Source organism: Micromys minutus, assembly GCF_963924665.1.
Source record: "Micromys minutus genome assembly, chromosome: 14".
Classification (NCBI taxonomy): Eukaryota; Metazoa; Chordata; class Mammalia; order Rodentia; family Muridae; genus Micromys; species Micromys minutus.
The window spans coordinates 3,656,201-3,674,290 of record NC_137983.1 but is presented as its reverse complement, the minus strand read 5'-3'; the positions used below and the strand labels follow the sequence as shown (position 1 = coordinate 3,674,290).

Below are 18,090 nucleotides of genomic sequence, written 5' to 3'. Positions count from 1 at the left end.
CATGAGTAAGGCTAAGTGTCACCTTTTCCCCATAGGCTGGTACTAAAAAGAAACTCTGGTAACGTTTGACATTTTAATATGTTTTCAGGTTCTTTTCCCATTTCCGTAACAGCAGACTATAAACATTTTTTTTTTAACAGTAGAATTCACCTAGTAAATGAGGTAGGATCTGTGAGCCACATTATCTTTGTCAGGACTTCATACAAATGCCCAGGTGTGCCTATGGTTCAGTAAAACTTTATTCACGGGATAGAGAAAGGGGCTCGGCCCACTCCTGAGTTAGATCACATCCAGCTGAGTCCTTCGTTCTCTTTTCGGATGTATGGGCTCTAATCAGGTGTGTCCCTTGGGTTTCATGGATCCTGCACATGATATGACAAGAGCTGCTTTCTCCACAAAGTGGGATTTTATGCCAAGCACTGGTAGGGATTCTTTTATGGCCCAGGTGCTTTAGAAAGCTCAAATATAATTTGCTTCTTGGATCATAGTTTGGAAGAACAATAAACTATTATAAAGTGTCATAGTCTGCCAGAAATTTAATTTCACTGAATTAGGAGAGGGTTCGTTGTTTGACATACATTCATTCAGGTCCACATGGTTGTTTGTGAAAGGCACTGTTGCCTTAAGCTTGCTTTGCGGCTGGCCCATGGGGATACCATTACCTCTGTCCTGTCTACTTTCAGAGTCTGATGATATTCTAATAATTAATAATACTCAAGGGTTCTTATGTGGCAAAGGTACAGATTATCTCCTTTAATACATATAATACTATGCATTAGCTCCTGTTATCTTTGTCTGTTTTACTTATTCTTTTGTGCTGCTGTAATCACGTCCAGTTGTGTGCGCATGGATCAGAAGACAGTCTTGACTGTCTGTGTGAGGAAAGGCATCTCCTTTGTAAGATAGGGTCTTTCACTGGCTTGATGTTTACTAGTCAGACTAGGCTGCTGGCCAGTAACTCAGCTGTTTCTGCCTCTGCTCTGCTGGGATTACAAGCATGTAAATACCCAACACTTCTACATGGGTTCTGAGAACTGAATCTTCATATTCGTAAAGCACATAGTTCACTGGCGGGGCCTCCCTGAAGCGTCTATCTTTGTTTATCATATGATGAGGAGCCTGAGGGAGGCCTGGATAATCAACCCTAGGTCTTCAGGATCCCTAAGTTACTCTGTAACTGTCCATTCCTGGTTTCTTAGATTTATTTGTTTTTATTAGATGTGCATGAGAATGTGTGTGTGTGTGTGTGTATGTGTGTGTGTGTGTGTGTATGCTTCATGTGTATGTATTGTCTGCGGAGGCCTGAAGAGGGACAGTTGTGACCTGCCATGCAGGTGCCTGGGCCAAACTCAGGTCCTCTGGAAGAACGGCCTAATGCTCTTAACTGCTGAGCTGTCTCTCCAACCCCCTAACTGTTGATTCTTACTAGTGACTCTGTCCTTATTTTGATAACAACGAAGGAGCTCTACAAATATAAGACTTGTAGAATTTAGTCCAAAGTTCTGAAATTTGATTCGGATGCTAGTGTGAGCCCTGAGCAGTTCACGTGTTCTCGGCAAGGCTGCCAAGCCGCCTCATACTGTGTGCACTCACATACTCTACACTACACTCCCTCTGAGCCTGCCTGTGTATAAGGCCCATAAAACGAAAGCTGTACCAACAACACCTCAAGGGACACCCAGTCTGCATGCTAATCTCTGCCTGAATTACATTGTCAGAGTCATTTGTTTTCAATCCTAGGATAAAAGGTTAAATCAGAAACTGAATATCTACCATGGCTAATTTTGTTCAAATATACCATAGGCACAGTCCCATTTCTTTGATGTCTGCTAAGGGAGGGGAAAATCATTTAGGTGCAAAAACTACAGATATTGATGAAAGTTACACACAAATTCATGCACACACTCACGCACATACACCTTTTTATCTTTTCCCATGTTGGGGAGAGGGAGTCTGGACAAATTTTCTGTGATGTTTGCTGGTGTTCCTTCTAGCATTAGATGCCCAGAGAGAATTGCAAACTCCCGTCTTTAATGTGTAGAATCTACCTAATGGCGTGTTTACGTTTTGTTTATAACCCTGCCTATGTCAGTACTGCGCTAGCTGCCCAGACTGCTATGATTTGGTGTGGCGGCAGAGAGGCTAATCCGATCTAGCAGAATTTGTGAGGAGTAAAGGAGACAGTAAATACAAAAGCACTGGGTTCATCCCTAACACCTGCCCGATGTCTGGTTGGTTACCTCTCCTCCTCTTTCCCAATAATAGTTTTAATTTACAGAAAGCAAAGATGGTATCCCAAGCCTGATTTAACTACTAATTTCTTTAAAAACGAATGCATCAAGGTAACAAAGTTGGAATCAGAACCGTTGCCATAGGGACCTTTCCTGATGGGAGAGACTGTATCTAATGTTTGATTTTGAATGGTTCTGAGAGAAACGATGGGTTTCCCTGTATCCCTATTACATTAGGGCCTGGGCTTTCTGAGTGGCCGTAAGGGCCTCAGTGTGAGAAGCTGAACCAAGGACTCTTGCTGCCCTATGTTCCCGCCAAGGGCAGATTGGGAAAGGGCTTTGGGGGGATGAAGCAGAAGGGAAGCGTTAATGTCTTGTTACTCTGGAAGTGGACAAGGATGGATAGAAAGGTGGAGGATTCATATTTTACTCTATTTTTCAGAAATAGTAGGAAATCATCAGTGATTTCTGAACAGCTTTCTGTGTATATCTTGCATTAGTGTGAGTGCAGGGACAGATAGTGTAGCCAAGCCTCCAGATTTCACCCAGCAGCATCACCGAGGGCTCCTAGAAGACGATTTGTGGTTTGGACCCAGCTCTCCCACGCTGCCCGCAGGATAGGCGGGGTACATGCTGATCTTTAACACAAACACATCAGTTTGCCGTGGAACTTTTTCTCATGCTCACCTTTCATTTCCTGCTCATTTCCCAACTCCTGAAACACTAATGAAGCGACCACAAGAGTTTCTCTTACAGAAGGAAGAACGGGATGGCAAGATGGCCTCCCGTCACAATCAGAATCGCCTTATTTTGTGCATCTACCTCAGTCCCAACTCTCATCATAACTCTGACATGTTTAAAATGTTCTCTTTTAAGATATGACAAATTTTTTTTGTCACCTTCTCCTGGACCTTTTTCTTCAGATGAGAACTCTGGTGCTAGACTGAGGAGAGTCATCTGATAGGTTTCTAAAGTGAAATCAGTTTCCATACAAAGATTTTCAACTTGTAGCTGTGCTTTATTCTAACCTTGGTACCAAAGGATATTCTCTTTAAATTTCTATTGCCTTATGAAGCCTAAAATCTATTATGAAAGAAACCATTTTCAAATTCATTGTGTGTGTTATATGTTCATGATCTATGTACTTACATGTGTGTGTGTGTGTGTGTTTGTGTGTGTGTGTGTGTGTGTGTGTGTTTGTCCACACACGCATGCGCAGATGTAAGTGCTCTTGATCAAGCACTGGGTTGGGGTCAGAACAGGATGTCAGGTGTCCTGCTTAGTCCTTCTCTGCTCTGTTCTTTTGAAACTCACACGGGTATTGTCTACGGTCAGGCTCTACCATTTTGCTTTTCATTGCTTTGTGTGGCTTATTAGAGACGCCTGGTTGTTCTACTAGAAGATGTGATGTTAAGGACTCGTGATAGAGTTTGTTCCTTGGACTGCCTGGGAAATTCTTCATAAACTTCTGGGGCTCTAGGTTTTCCATCTATAAAAGGGAGAAGTAATGAAATATGTGTGTTTGAAAAGAGGAGATAGGGGTCGGCAAGAGGTGACAGAGGTGACAGGAGAGAGTAGTAAACTGGAGAATAAAGGGTTAAATGATACGTGAAAAGGTCACATCGAACCCCATTTTTATATGCTCGTTGAAAGATTTAATTCAAATGCCTACCCTGTTTTTCTCAAGGGTTTCAGGTACAAATCACATGAAGTCGTGTATTTAGAAAGACTTTGAAAACTGTAACTCCCAGTGACTAAGGGGTTGTTTCCATGGAAACACCGGAAGCCTTGGCCAGGCTCCATGCTTCACTACCTTGCACTGTTAAACTGCTTGACTCACTCCTTCCCTGAACATTCTTCCATGGTTCTGCACATGGAATGGTGGGTATTAGCGGTTCTACAAGGGATCAATAAAACAGGATCTTCCTCCTTCCAGAACTTTAATTCTATGAGTGAAAAGGGATGCAACCAGAAGCTAGAAAGCAAAGTTTAATTAAGTTTCAGAAGGGGGGGGTGGTGCATTGGTTTGGGTTTGTGTAAGACAATTAGGAAGAGGGGTGGGCATGCTAGAAAGGCAGTTGAGTGAGGGAGAGGTCTGGATTGCAAGTTCTGAACGATGTGAAGCACAGAACATGGCGGGGGGCAAAGAGGAGGCTAATTAGGACTGGATCAGGCTCATACTGATACCAAGAGGGGTTGTTTTCTGTGGCACGTTTAGAGTCTGGAAGGCTGAAATTATGCCATATGGGCTGCTGCTTGCTCATTCTCAAGAACAATCTACACTTGTTAGGACTGTTGACCAGATGAGCTATCTGAAAGCTATGTTCTCTCACAACCAGCCAAGGCATACTTAGCTGCTGATATCAGCTGGGGGATAATTGGCTCTGGAGGTGGCTTGTAGTCCCTCTCGTTCTATGTGGTGCTCCAGGACTATGAAGGCTGTTTCCTGTGTAGGATCTCTTTAGCTTCCCTTCTGCTGTGTTTCCGATTCCCTCTGCTTTTAACGTCTCCTGTGTTCTAAGGGGCAGTCCAGAATAATCTCTCCATGTAGATCCATTGTTTGTAGTTAATGTCTATGGAGCTCTTTTTGACATGTAAGCCAGGTCACATTACAGGGTGGCTACCTTTGAGGTCATCCTATCAATCATCTCTGTAAGGACCAGCCTCAATATCACATCCCTGCTGCTCATCAATCAAGATATCTGGGCCAAGATGTGTTTCAGAATTCAGATGATCTCAGACTTTATACAAGTAATGTGCACGCATGACCCCATGTGGGGTTACACAAGTGAGTGTGAACAATGCAAATTTGGGCAAGAATATAAGATTTCTGAAATTACAATGGACAAAAAAAAAAAAAAAGAATTCAGAATCAAATGTCTAGTGAATCTAACGACCTTCTGGTAGTACTCACATGACTTCAGTGCAGCCTTGAACACACCACATGACCACAATAGCACTGTCACTCTGTGAGACTCTAGTGGACTATGTGCTTGGTAGCTGCTTGGCAAATCTTAGCTCAAATTTGAGAGCATTATATGCAATGAATCTCACCGTCTACCTGCGAAGTTTCCTGTTCTTATAGAAACATAGTGGCTTGACTGGAAAGCAAAGGCTTGCAATAGTTTCTTCTAGTCATCCATCAGTATGTGTGAAATTAGCCTAATCTTTGGATTATACTACTAAATGGTTCGACTTTAAAAATTGTTGTTTGAGTTGCTGACTTCAGTTTTAAATTTTTTAAAAAAAAATAATTTTGGCTTGGGATTGGACAGAATTTTGAGTAATTTCTTAAACGGCTCTAAGAGTGCTTCTCCCTTCTTTTACTGTTTTGTGTCTTTAGGTTTTAGTCAAGCAGTAGTCTCAGCATTGATGATCCTAAACTAAAAATATTCTTTAACTCACCCAAAACAGGGAGGTTGTGCTTTCACCCAAAGAAGCAAATATTCAGCCTAGATTGAATTATTTATACAAAAAAAAAAAATAAGCAAACACATCTGTACTGAATTCTGTGACACATACAATTTTACTTTCATCTTTAATCATTGGTAAATATGTATACTAAAGGATTGTTTTACAATAAATGTCTTCATGGTGTATTACCTGAAAATGTTTTATTTGTCTTCCAATTTTACATATTTATTAATATGAAAATCACGGAGCAGTTTCTCAGGTGAAAGGTGGTTAGAAGGGGAAATGCTTCAAAGATCCAGTACCATCCCTGTTCTGAGGGATGATTCCCCTTAGGAAACTCGGTGGAAGCTCCTTATTGTCAGATATTATAAATATTACCAATAGCTCCACATCAGTTCAAGCCAGGTTTTCCCTTGCATAGGAGATATGTATCTTTAAAGCCTTTTAGGTTTCAGAATCTTCCAGAAGGGGTTGTTTTGAGTTGTAGTAGCAGAGTGAAGAGCAAATCTGCTGAATACAGTCAGAAGCCCTTCACTTCCTCTGATTCGGTGCCAGAAGAGGCTTGCTTGCTTTTATGAGATGGAAGATATTTAATCAGTTTTGTGAGTTCAGAGCATATCTCATACCCGGCACCTGCACCTGGGACAAATATCATCACTGCTGGGTTATGGCCTGAAGGATATTTTCGCAATCATTTCTGGCTACTGAATAAGGTTTCTGAACAGTTTCAATGGCCAAAGCCACCGACACCGTGAGTTCAATACTTCCACATTCAAGCAAGAAGTAAAAGTATAAAAGAAATGCAAATCCTTTGTACAGGCCAAGGCTAACTCAATGCCATTTTTATGAACAGAGAATGCATTATTCTTAAGGCAAGAGGCAGACTTCATATCTCCTTCGTTCTCTCACCCCTTTATCCCTGGCTCAAAACGTATCTCTTGGTCACCCTAGAAATGCTGCTTTTCTCACATCTAAAGTATGTAGAGAGACACAGCTTTCTATAGTGTGACTTTCTGGGGACCCACCAATGGTGTAAGTAATGACAAAGAGGCTATTAATCAAGTTTACAGCCTAGGCTTCGTGCTTGGGTAGTCTACGATCTCCTCAGACTTAATCTGAGCATTCCGGTCTACAAACCACCGCATGGCTACCTCTGCACCTCTCTGCTCTGCTGCGGCAGCCAGGCCTGTTTCCACCATATTAGCTTTCTGGGTCCTCCACTCCCCCCTCCCCCCAACAACACAGTGTGTCATTCCCTCTGCCTGGAAGCTCCGCCCTCCATTTCCTGGTCCGGCAACTGGCTGTCAGCTCTTTTTTTAAAATCAATCTCTCACACAATGCTAGATTTGCCTCTAGGCATAGACGGCTGTCTGACCTTCAAGTATCCGAGCAGGTGTGGAAGGACAAGTGTTTGTAGAAATAAGGCCGGTGATGAGCCATAAGAGTGACAATAACAGTATCCCGCCAGCTTTTAGCTCTCAGCTAGTACCGAGAATCCACCAGTGAAAATACAAAGACACACATTCTTACCGTGTGAAGAAAGGTTAGCCCAACAGCTTTCTATTCATGGAATAGTTTCTGGAGTTTTAACCAGAGCATTAACCATCCAGGTCAACAGATTTGATTTTGAATTACTTTATGCTGAAGTGACTGGGCTATGCCTTCATTAACACATGACTTCCTCCAAAGGCATCCTCTGGAGAACAGTGGAAGATCTGATCTCTAGTTCTAGGAATGAAGCATCTCTGCCTCACCTCTCTAATCACTAGGAGCAAACTGGATATTTTGGTGTTGACTAATTTGCACCTTGCCATCAGGGTGAGACTACATGGGTTTTAGTTTGGGAGCATCTTCCTAAACAAACAAGCCATTCCCAAAAGAGTTCTTTGAATAATACATCTATTTTGGTTTAACATTTTCATTGTATCAAGTAAAGTCCCCAGTTGAGTACCTAATAAAGTATTAGATACTCTAAGACATGATGCTAGCAACCAGAAGTGGTACGTTCTAGGAACAGACACTTCAGTACTCTAAGACTTGGGGAAATAGCTTCTACGGGATCCGCTTCTTTCCATTTCATAGAGAGTAAATGGAGTATAAATTCCTTTACAAAGGGTGCTGAGAACTTTGTTGACTGTGAGGGTTGCCCCACAGAAGCTGGTGGGAAAGTAGGAATTCTTCATATAAGTCCACTGGGCCTGAGACCCTCTCTGGAGCACAGCCTTGGTCCTTGTTCATTCTCTAGAGATAAGTTGGAGGCAAAGTTGTCTCTGGCTTGTTCATGCTGAGAAAGAGGCTGTGCTGCTAACATTAGATGTAAACAATGTCTACTCCTTCTAATGTTCCAATGACAATTCCCTTGAAATTGATTCTGGGGAGCCAATGAGTCTATTGAACTTCCTTACAGAACAGAGGTATCAGGTTACTTACCAGGGTATGTCTCCTACTCCCTAGCAGGTCACATGTGAACATTCTTTATCCAGAAAGGATAAGGGCTTCCTCATGGCTGCATAGATGGAGCCTACCTCCAGCCTCACCTAGTCTTCCTTAGACAACATCTAATTAAGGCAGTGCTAAATACAACAGGTTGTAGAAAGCAGATGAGTATTTCAGGAAGGGTCTTATGACCCTTCACACTCCTCCATAAACAGTCACCTTATTTAGCATTAATGGTATTTTGCCAGCAGGTATATCGGAATGTGCCAAGAGGGCAGTTACTTGGTTTAGAGGACAGTCATTTACAGCAGGTTGTTAGAGAGAAGTGCATGACTTTTATTCTGCAAAGTTGTTGCTTTAGAAAAATATCAGTCTTTTCTTTGTTTTAGACCAGGATGATACCATTAAGGAATATCACAGTGATGTTCTTTCCTATTATGCAAGGTAGCTGTGGTTCTTAGCAGATACAGTGAACCTTCAGTATTTTGGGTGCCTGTCACAGAGCTGGAGGTAATAGTCAGTGTCAGGACTTTGAGGTTACCCAGCTGGGTTCTGAAAAACAGGTTGGGAACCAGATGTTATTTCCAGGCAAAAACAACTCCTTGAGACATGTGAGAACCTCTAATTCCAGCAAGTTAGTTGGGAACTAGTTGGACCCTGATGTTGCATAGAGCTTGGGAACACTCAATAAGGACACCTGTCTGAATAGTTTCAGTATTTTTTTCATCATTTCCTGCAAGAGAATATTGGAGAGACAGAACAAAAGAATGACAAACTAGGCTAATTTTTAACACAAGACCTTTGTGATTCTCTGCTTAACTGCCATGTGTAATTTGAGAACTCAATATCAGGAGACCAACTATCCTTGTCCCTAAAGAAACCCTGAATAAGACTATTTGCTTAGTTTTATATTTTATCCCACTATTTCTGCAGAGCAAAACAGGAGATTAAAAAGCTGTGGTTATTGATGTAAGATTTAACAAGTTTAGCCCCTCAACTTTCCATCATAGAAAAGGTGTGGGATCATGAAACCTCAGCCTTCTCTGAGGGACAGACTATTGACAGTCAAGGGTGGTAAGGAAAATGGGTGTCCTTTTCTTCCTTGGTTTATTCACTGGTTGCTTCTGTTCTAGTTTACCTCCTACCCATATTCATGCAAGCAATAAATAAACTCAATGAGATGCTCTCTCTCTCTCTCTCTCTCTCTCTCTCTCTCTCTCTCTCTCTCTCTCTCTCTCACACACACACACACACACACACACACACACACCTGAGTTTAAAGAAGTATAACAAATTTAAAAAAGGGAAGACCTTTCTCAGACAACAGATTACAAAGACAACAAGAGTCTTCTGTTGACTTGTCTTTAACCAAAAGGAGTTAGAATTGAGAACTCTTGGGTCTCAACCACATGTGTCTTCCACAAGACACATTCTGTGCCTCGGATACACACAGTGTGATCATAACCCATTAGCACACAGTAGTTAAGCAGCCACCTGAAACGGCATAAGGAAAACCTCCCATCTGGCTGTTTACTCTTCTGTATTTCCCTCCCAAATCAAAGTAAAGTCTGCTGTCTACTCTGAAAGGAGCAATGATCAAAACTGGATTTTAACTGTTTGCTTTTATAAAGGTTGTTTCAGAAGTGAAAACTAAGGCTGGGGGGATAGCTGACCCGGTTAGTGTGAGCATGCCTTACTAGCATGAGAACCTGAATTTGATCTCTAAGACTTTTAAAGTCTGTGCATGGATGGTAGTGTTCATTTACAATCCTAACTCTGGAGAGAAGAGATGTATGAATCCTTGAAACCTGCAGGCTACCCATTCTAGCGTACTTGCTGAGTTTTGGGCCAATAAGTGACCCTATCTTAAAAAACCAGATAGAAGTGAGGAACAACAGAAAGGTTGTTCTCTGGCCTTCTGTGTGCATGTGTACACAGGTGCAAGTGAGCCAGCTTACACACAAGAACACACACACACACAAACACACACACACACACACACACACACACACACACACACACACACACACGGTGACAATCCAAAAATAGACTACTCTTTTGAAGAAGCAGGAAAAGTAGGTGCTGAACTGTTTCTTTTACATAGATGCCTCAAAATGGCGTAGCTGATGGTACTGGCTGGTTTTGTGCCAACTTGACACAGGATTGATCTGACATAAGTTGTCAGAAAGAAAGGAGCCTCAGTTGTGGAAATGGCTCCATGAGATCCAGCTGTCAGTCATTTTCTCAGTTAGTGACCAGTGAGGGAGGTCCCAGCCTATTGTGGGTGGGGCCAAACTGGGCTGGTAGACCTGGGTTCTTTAAGAAAGCAGGCTGAGCAAGCCAGGAGAGCAATGTGAAAGTGTAAGCCCAATAAACCCCTTCATCTCCACAGCAGTAGAAACCTTAAGACCAAAGTTTTACATTTCTATATTTCAAAGTTTGGGACTTCTGAGAAGTACAGAGAAGGTGTGAACACAGAGAAGCATGCACTGACGCTATGTGAAAGGCAGAGCTGAGAAGCCAACTCCCACCCTAAAGTAGACATCTGAGTCCGAGTCCCTGGAAACATGGTGTTGACCAGCTTCCCACTGCAGTTGGCCTTCTCAGAAGTCAAACCATGAGTGTCTGGGAGGCCAGGGAGTTGAGGATACAGTTAACAGTGAAGAGCTCAGTGTAAGCGGCACAAGTGAATCCATTTCTGAAGGTTAGGCTGGAAACTAGAGAACAGAGCTGACAATGAATAGAGAAGAGCCATGGCCCCGCCCCCAAACAAGTAGAGGTTTCCTCTGATGTATACTCCCTTCCAGGGTCTAGAGGATGCATTTCCATATTGTTTTTGTGAAAGAGAAAATACTGGGTGTGTCAGGTAAAGACAGAGAAACAAGTGTGCTTACCTTTTAAATGCAAGGGCCAAGAGCACAGTCATAATTGTGCCTTATACAGTCACCCAAGTACTTTTCTATGTTGCAGATAGAACTCAAGGCAGTTTGTAAATATTATTTTATACGAGACACGATTACTAGCACTTTATAAGTCATATAAACTATTCTCTTTAAAATAAACAAAAGCATCTAGAATAAAACATCAGTGTAAAATAAATTAGAAAAAAGGAAACTGCCTCCAGCACAGCAGAAAAATGCAGTATTGAGCATCATTGTTATGAAGGTAGTAACACGGCTTTCCACAGCTTTGTTTGCACACTTCCTAGTGACAATTTATGCTGGTGATGGCAGCCACACTGATTCGCCCTGAGTCCGAGGCGGAGAGGAATTTTGAGTCCTCAACTTGACCTTTGGTTTGCTGACTCAAAACTCCTTTAATTATTTGGGGTTGGGTTTCCTGACCTCGAAATGTGGGTTTTATTATCCGTGTGTCACTGGATGTGGATCAAATATGACCGTGTACGGGGAAGTGGGTGACGGTGCAGCGTGAAGAGCTGTGTTCTATGACTATTGCTGGTTCCCTATACTTTATTGCATCGTGACTTCTTATATCAGTTGCTCTTTGCAGACTGCTTATCCTGTCAGTCACAACTCCTTATTATTTATCTGGAACTCGATACATATCACACTTGATATAAAGACCTGACAGATATTATACTTACTGTATTTCATGCATATATATATATATATATACATATATATATATATATATATATATATATATATTATACTTATAGCTTTGTCTCTCTGGCCTTCTTTTAAAATGGTTTCATAGGTGTTAATGCCAGAACGGCCTTAAGACCTTCATATTTGAAGACTGAGGTTCCCCCACCATAGCCATTCAATGCTCTAATGTGTGGAATAAACTAACTGGGACCTTTTATTTGAAGTGTGTCCTTAAATCAGATGTTAGAGCAGTGGTTCTCAAATGACCTTTTCACAAAGTGGCCTAGGACCATCAAGAAGCACAGATGTGAACGTTAAGATCCACAACAACTGCAAAAATTACAATTGTGAAGTAGCAGCAAAAATAAGGTTGTGCTTGGGAATCAGTACAACGTGAGGAACTGTATCAGAGGGTCACAGCATCAGACAGGCTGAGAGCCACTGTGTGGTAGCTTTTTCATTTGGAGCATCCAGTAGTCATGGGCAAAGGTTTTACTGGAAAAAATGACTAGACAGGTGGGCAGCATGTTCCTTGGCTTCAGTTGTTTGAAGAACGTTCTGGTAAGATCTCTTTTTGTAGAACACATAGCTACTTTCAGCGATAAAAATCTGTCATTCTGCTTTTTACTTTGTTAGTTGGGAGAAATCTTTCTCTCATGATAGCTTATAAACAAAAAGTTACATCCCGGCAAGCTAAAAACCTAAGTTTTGAAAGCATGTTTGGAAATTTTCTTCTATTAAAGTACTGGGGAAAAGGGCGGTCTGATTTCTTAACTGACCTGGTTAGCGCAAGGAAAGAGACTGCTGATTTTCCCAAGCACTTAAAGTCACTTTATCTTGATTAATGCAAAACTAAATTGCATATCTTTTAATGGTTGTGCAGGCAGGTGTTTAATTTCTTATGTATTTGTTTATTCCCATAATATTTATGAAGCCCTACTAAGTGTGGATCACTGCTCTATTTTCTGTAGAAAATAATAATAATCCTGGACCAAGCTGGCGGGGTATTTTCCTCCCATGGGTTATTATTCTAAATATCTGTCTATTACAAAGTATCAGATTTAAGAAGCATCGTTGAATCAGATGGTTGAAAGCTCTGTAGTTTGCTTTAAAAATAAGTTCTTGGTTTTATATTAAGTCATTATTTTCATCTTTGTTCCCCAAATTGAATGCAAAAACCATTTTGTTTATTGGAGTCTTCTGATTTAGTTGAAATGCAGGGTCCCTGGCATTTGTCTGACTGTATAATCCTATTTTTAAATAAAGTGGATATTGAATGAATGGTTTGGTAAATCAATTTCACAAGTGAATATAATTAAAATAATCCTTCTCACATGACACCTATTCTCCGGGGACTGCAGTCCTCAGCCTTGTAATAACCATGGCGGAGCAGCACAGTTTGTTACCACATTGCTTATGCAGACGACGTCGCCACACTCCCAGGTCTAATAGCATTTAAAGTATACTGTCATTTATCCAATCGGATGAGCTACACTCCCACATCCAATTGAGACTTAAATTCTGGCTTGGTCTTCAGGATGCTCCGTAGCAGCTTCTGTTCTCAGTATCTTTCTATTTTCCTGGTTATTTGGGTGAAATTTTGTGTAGATACTAGTGGAGGTATTTGTTCTAACAGTAAAACCAAAGCAGACATGACAGCTTTAACTCTGGCCTTACATTTTTCAATAGCTGCTGATGTTTCCTCTGGGTAGCGGGTAGAAGATAGCTGTGGGGGCTGATGTATATGAGAGAAGACCCTCTCATTCCCTCTGTGGGGGCTGATGTATGTAGGAGAAGACCCTCTCATTCCCTCTGTGGGGGCTGATGTATGTGGGAGAAGACCTTCTCATTCCCTCTGTGGGGGCTGATGTATGTGGGAGAAGACCCTCTCATTCCCTCTGTGGGGGCTGATGTATGTGGGAGAAGACCCTCTTATTCCCTCTCTGGGGGCTGATGTATGTGGGAGAAGACCCTCTCATTCCCTCTGTGGGAGCTGATGTATGTGGGAAAAGACCCTCTTATTCCCTCTCTGGGGGCTGATGTATGTGGGAAAAGACCTTCCCATTCCCTCTCTGGGGGCTGATGTATGTGGGAGAAGACCTTCCCATTCCCTCTGTGGGGGCTGATGTATGTGGGAGAAGACACCCCCCCCCGTTCCCTCTGGTGAATGAACAGAACAGGCTTTAGGTACAGAGTGGACAGGGGACTTAGTGTCTCCCCTCACACCTATTTACAGCCATCTTGTCCCTTTCATAAAGAGATACAACTTGATACAATGGTCAAATGATGGGCAGGGATTGGAAAGTGCTCTACAAGCCAAAGTCGCACTGCTAGAGGTCACTTTCCCTGTTTCTTTTGTACAGGAGTAAAGGAAGAACACATTGGTCACCTTCAGAGGGGTCAGTGCAGTCTCCAGGAAGCTCATTCTTTTGAGTGCTGAAGTGGCAGGCAGACTTCTGAGGTTGTTGTTCCTCTAATACAAACACAGGAAGCCATCATATTTGGGCCTGTAAAGCTGACTGGTTTTTAATACTGAAATTTCTTGGATGTGTTGTTTTCAGTCTACCACATTACATATGGTGCATTTCCTGCTTTCTCAAATGTAGGTCACTGTAACTGAATGAACCTGCCGGATACAAATCCTAAGCCCTTCCTCTCACTTTAACCCTTTCAGATATTAAACCTTGGATCACCTCAGGGAGCAGGGTTTATATAAAGATCATTACTGGTATGTTTGAAGAGTTTTAGAATTTTCAGCATGGTTTCAATATATAATTTCTCCTTGGTTTTGAAAACTGAGTGAACCTAAAATTTCAAAGTCAAAGAAATGATGACACTCTGAGCGCATTGTTGGGGGTATTCATGACCACAGGGGTCTCTTTGGTACCCTACATATTTGTTTCGGTTGACACTGTGCTTAGCTCTTGGCTATTTCAAGATTATTAACAACCCCGTCTTATCTGATAAGTTCAAAACCAGTGAGCAGGTTAAAAAGCGCTAATGAAGAAAGAGGGAGGAATAGTTTAAGGTCAGTTTTAAAAGTGAGTACTGAGAAAATAACACTGTACTGTGTGTGACAGAAATGGTTCTGGGGTACCCTAGGTGATCCATGCAAGAGATTTAAAAGGTTATACGCACACAAATAATATCACTGAGCAAGAGATGAAATGGGGGGGTGGTGGCATTTGCTGAAATGTACAACCCTTCTGCATGAATGGGTCACTAGATGCCCAGTAGCTTAATCCTAATTCAGGAAGCACTTAAGGATTTCAGAATTCAACAGCTGCTGGTAGTGACAGCATCTCTGACAAAGCCTCATGCATGTATCCATCACCTTAAGGGCCAAGCCATGAGGCTTCAGACAATTTTTGAAACCCAGGGTATAACAGTGGATCAAGTTCTGATTCTAAGCCTACAGCTAAGCACATTGGGAACATCATCTGAAACCCTTGAAGACGGATCAAGATAAGATGATTATCTGCCTCCTAGCTTCAATACACAAGAAACTAACCCTGTTTGCAACGTAATGCTTCATGGATCTTAGATCACCAAGGAAAGGGAGCTCGAACCTGTCCTAAAACCCACATCTCTTGAAGACAGAAAAACTTGAAGATTTTTCAAAGTCATTGAGGACAGTTGAAAAAGCAGTTCCGTGTTATTTGTGTTTAGGGACCTGACCTCTGAACTCTATTTTTGATGCTGAGCAGCTGAGTATTCTTTACTAACAACAACATGAGAAAGAATATAGTAAGTGGTTCCAGCTGTGGCTCTGCACTTCCGGCTTCCTTTATCCCTGGGTGTCCAGAGCAGCCGCTGCTCACTGGACTGGAAGAAGGAAGCAGCCTGGGAAAGGATGGGGTTCTGCAGGATCCCAGTCTGGATGGGAGTGGATGTGGATGGTGGTGGGTGGGAGAGGAGAGAGGCTTTCTCTGAGGATTATAGTGGTATAGCTCTTTTAGATGAAGGCCCTCTCTTAAGGTCTTCAATGAAACAGTTCTCTTAGATAATCTTAGGTTGTGCACATACCTTTATTCAGGGAGAACCAGGAATATGTATGGACCTTGGAGAGTGGGAAGGAGTTTGCAGGGTAACTGAAAATTATTGGCTAGAGTTTAGAGTTCTGTGAAAGCATCATTTGTATGGAGACATTCCAGGAATCCCAGGTACTTGCTGAGTGGGTTCTTAGGTGTATGGGGGAGGGGGCAGTTTGTAGGTCTGCCAAGGACTACTTAACTTTCCCCAGGCAGAGGGTGTGGAGAGTCAGGATCCACAGTCAAGTTCAGAGAAAGGGAAACCTTGCTTGTAAAGGGAGCTCTTCATTCTGCACCAAGCTCAGAGGAGCTACCTGGTCATGGTAGACTGCAAACGTATATAGCAAGGTTTCCCTATGAGTGGGGTTTGGAAAGCCTGTAGGATTCATCAGTTTTCCAAGTCATAATCATAAGTGATTATTTTTGGCCTGTGTCCGGTTTTTCTATGACCACAGTGTCAGCAGGACAGAAAGCATTGGTATTAACATAAGCCAATGTGTGTTCCCACATAGTTCTGAAACTCAGTTTCTTCATCTGAAAATGGGTTTTCAAACTATGTCGCTAATACAACACCTGACATTATGACCTTCAAGTGGCTAACAACCATTGGTAAAGTTAGTATAAATGGAACTACGTACCGCAGGCAAAACAAAATCTCAGTAGGAAGCTTGAAATACGCAGTCTGCATATAATGTTCCACTTTATCAACTGAGGTTGTGAAACCTATGAAAAAACTAGACCCAATATGCAATACACACACAATCAGGGTGACCTTTCCCTTTAGCATCCCAGGATGATTGAACACCCTTGGTAGTGCTGACCTCCACAGCTTCACTCTTTAAATGAAGGGGTCTTGTTGATGTCTAAAAGATATAAGAGGTCACCTAGGATGTCACGAGAACAGGGCACACGAAGCCATCAGCTCCTGGACTTTGGTCATCCAGTCATCCCTATGTCCCACGGAATGGAAGCCAGGGGTTTCAGGTGCTGCCTGGCAGCGTGGGTCAGGAACTTGGTTGCCAGTGAGAAGTGAGACTTGGTGGCCTCAGATCTGTGGGAAACGCTGATAGATCGACTTCTGAAATAGCTTTACAGTTCTGAAAGTTATGGAAATGTATCTAATTTAATAACAATACAGTTTCTCAACAAAAGCTGGTAGATTCTATCAATTTATATACATATATGGATTCCTCCAGGTAAAAAATATTTCCATTCTATCTTCAGGGGGATAGATGAATAGTCATTTCCACTAATGTCTTACAAATTACTTAATTAGACTCATGCAGATATGAAATTAGGTAACAGAATGTGAAGTCTGTGTTGAAAGCTGCAGACACAGCTGTTCATCATTCCCCATTTATCTTGAGTTGGGAACATCTTGTTTATGATGCAATGAACAGATGTCAAGATGTATCTGTGAACTTTCATGGAAGAGCTGGACAGAGGTGACATCCCCAGCAGCTATGGACATCCAGGGAGGACTGACGTCAGAGTGTGACAAATTGTATATTAAACTTGGCACCAACCATGAATCCTGCTCAAGTGTGGCTTGTGTACTTGATGTCTCTGTCAGCATCACTGCAGAGAGAGCAGCAGCTTCTGCTGCCAGTGTCTGCTGAACTGAATGCTTCTTTTGGCCTGGGATTGCTCTTCCATCCACCCACACATGACCTTGTCCTTACCGAAGAAGCCCAACTCCTGCCACTCTATTGGATCGTTATCAGGTGACAGGCTATTCACAATAAGTTGGGGGTAGATTGTGGTAGGATTTGACCTACAATAAGTCTGAAAACTCATGGTAAAACACAAGCCCAAGATGAGGAGTTTTCTAATGGAATGGGCTTTTGAAGAAGCTGCTTAGAAGTTTCTGTGGATCATGTGGTCTACTCTCTGACTCTTCTTCAGGGACACCCATTAGTGGGGACAGCTTATAGTTCTGAACTCCATGATTTCTTGATGAAGAAGTCATGCAGAACTCGAAGCTTGAAGGGTGGCTCAGCAGTTTGTGCAGTCATGAGATCTAGAGTCTGGTGCATGGAAGACCCTGTCTCTAAAGAATGTGTGGTGAGTGATGGAGGGTCGCAGCAGATGTCTCTTCTGGCCTCTCTGTGTGTACGGGCACATGCACCTGAACACTCACATGTACATACACTCTCATGAACACACACACACACGTACACACATACATACACACATGAATGATGAATGAATGAACAAGTGAATGAATGGATAAATGAATGAATGAATGAATGAATGAAGCCGTTAAAAGAAACAACATTGTATTTTTGGAACGTCAGTCCTCATGTGTATATTGACAATGGAAGGCAGTCTCCACCCCATGTCTATTGATTCAGCCAACCAACCACACAT

General features: G+C 42.2%; 1 protein-coding gene across 1 annotated transcript in view; it reads left to right on the top strand.

Moving 5' to 3' along the window:
* SH2D4A (SH2 domain containing 4A) overlaps positions 1 to 18,090 on the top strand; it is a gene marked incomplete at its 5' end in the record, with an annotated part of 55,550 nt that overhangs the window by 13,843 nt on the left and 23,617 nt on the right. The window lies entirely within an intron of this gene.